Genomic DNA, 2,581 nt, shown 5'->3' with positions numbered 1-2,581 from the left:
TTGCCCATGTGCTCCATCTCGGAGAAGAAGGGGGAGGCCTTCGACACAGTCTGGCACCCCGCTCTGCTCACCAAACTCTCCTCCTTTGGTATCCATGGAAATCTCCATGCATGGCTGGCGGACTTCCTCTCTAGTTGTCGTCAACGTGTGGCCCTGAATGGGTTTCTCTCATCTCCTCTTCCTGTTCAGGCTGGAGTTCCCCAAGGCAGTGTTCTGGGCCCCGTGCTTTTTCTGGTCTTCATCAATGATCTCTCTGACTCTCTTGAAAATCCTCTCTATCTCTTTGCTGATGACTCCACTCTCTGCCGCTCCATTCCTCTTCCCTCAGATCGGCAATCTGCAGCCTCCTCACTCTGAAGACTTAGACAAAATCACAGACTGGTCAAACAAGTGGAACATGTCTTTCAATCCTGACAAATCTCACACTCTTACTATGTCTCTCCGAAAAGATCGACTGGACAACCCTCCCATCTACTTTCTCAACAATCCTCTCCAAGAAGTTCTGTCGCTCAAGCTTTTGGGTCTCACTATCTGCCATGATCTTTCTTGGGAAAACCACATTTCCAAGCTGGCCTCCAAAGCCAGTCGCCGACTGGGCATCCTCCGTCGTGCGAAGTCCTTCCTCGGCACACCTGAGCTCCTCACCACATACAAGGCTTTCATCCGCAGCTCAATGGAATACTGTTCTCCCCTATGGGCCGGTGCTCCTGCCTCACACCTAGCTCGGCTTCACGCTGTTGAAACCAAAGCTTTCAGAATTATTGGAATCTCCCGCGATGAAGCTATCTCTGAGGGCCTTTCACTCACTCACCGCAGGCAGGTAGGTGGTCTTTCTGTCTTCTACCGACTCCTCTCCGGCCTTGCACCCCCAGCTCTCTCTGTGCTCTGTCCCCCAAATATTCCTACAGGTCGCACAAGATCTGCCAGCAACCCTCTGATGGTTAAACTGCCGAAATCTCGGCTCTCTGCTCACCTTCACTCTTTCATTCCTCTTTTCTCCCACCTCTGGAACAAACTCCCTCACTCCCTTCAATCCCACTCCTCCCTCCAGGTCTTTAAAACAGCTGTTCACCACCATCTCTTATCTTCCCCCATCCAAAACCTTGATCTTTTCTACCCCCGCTAATTCACCCCAGATTCACCTTGTTTGAAATTCCAACTTCTTTCCTGGAAGTCCTGGCAGTGTCCATATGTTTTATACCTCTCCCACCGCCCCCTTCCCATGTCCCCCCCCCAAAGCCCTCGCCCTCTCTCAGATCTCTCGATGTCTCCATGTCTCTCGGTCCCTGCTCTCAAATGTTGTGTTTGTGTCCTTCCCCCTCTCTCCCCATCTTGTCTACCGCTCCCGATGTTATATGTTTTATGTGTCGGTTTGTCTTTCTGTGTGATTAATGTTCGCTCTTTCACGAGCCTCGATCTTGTATACAAAAAAAAAGAAAAGAAAAAAAGGAGCTACCAGAAGCACAGGCGTGGCCCCACCTCGTCACCAAAGGTGTGGTCAGCCAGCCCTTACGACCAACCAGGAATCAGTGGGCATGGCTTGAGAGGGCGTAGAGCGAAAGATCTGGCAGGTTCGCGAGGGTTCCAAGGGCGGGGTTATAAAACCCGTTGCGCAAAGCCCCCACGGCAGTTGAGTGAGGGAGCACGAATCGAGAGTTCTGTGGATGGAGGCGCATTTTCATTTGTGGCATTTTGTGGCATTCTCCGATTCCGTAACCATCAAGGAGGTGCGGCGAGTAAGGAGAGACCGGCTGCTGCAGAAAGCCCTGCCGTGTGGAGCCGCCGGCTGTTCGCTTCCGAACTGCTAACCTGGAGCGGACCTCTTTGCTGCGCCTTTTGCCCGGACCTTCCTGCCCTGTATCCCACCTGAACCTTCTCCTTCCAGCCATTCGTGCCTGCCTGCAATTCCCTATTCGTGTGAGTCTGTTTGTGTTGTCCTGTGGGAATAAGTAAGCTTGTATAAGGATTGCACTGTGTCTTCTCTTCTGTAAATTACCTTCGTTTCTTCCTTGGTTTTGGTTTTTGTGTAAATAATTAATTAATAAATCCCTGTTCTTTCTTACCCGTTTGGTTTTCATTCTCGTCCGATTGATTTCGTGATTTCTTTCAATTGAGTACCGGTGGCACGATTTCGGCAGAACCGCTTATGAATCGGGTTAGTCAATTGCTAACGGCTCGGATTCTGGATTGCTAAACCGCTCGGCAATTACCATCTTGTCCGAGATTCGAGCGGGGCCACCCACCTGCTTTGTGGAGGGATTGGCGGAGGTGTCCGGGAATCCCTTGACCAATCACCTTGGCCAATCCTATCCCACAAAGGAGCGGTGTGGGTCCAGGAACGGAGACGGCCAGCTTAACGACAGGATTAAACCCCCCTCGGTAAGGGGAGTGCCGTACTCGGATTCCGTAACAATACATTGTGGTTATATACCTCGGACCATTGCAATTGCACTGGGCCATGGACTAACACCCAGGCCTAAGGCCTGCCTATCTGTGCTGCTTCATTTGGGTGCAGTCAGGCCAGCTGTCCAGCCAATGGGTGTAAAGCAGTGGGGTGGAGTCAGCGCTGCTGAAAACGGAT

This window comes from Myxine glutinosa, chromosome 7 (genome assembly GCF_964187855.1).
Source record: "Myxine glutinosa chromosome 7, kmMyxGlut1.1, whole genome shotgun sequence".
Classification (NCBI taxonomy): Eukaryota; Metazoa; Chordata; class Myxini; order Myxiniformes; family Myxinidae; genus Myxine; species Myxine glutinosa.
Note: the sequence above shows the minus strand (reverse complement) of the source record.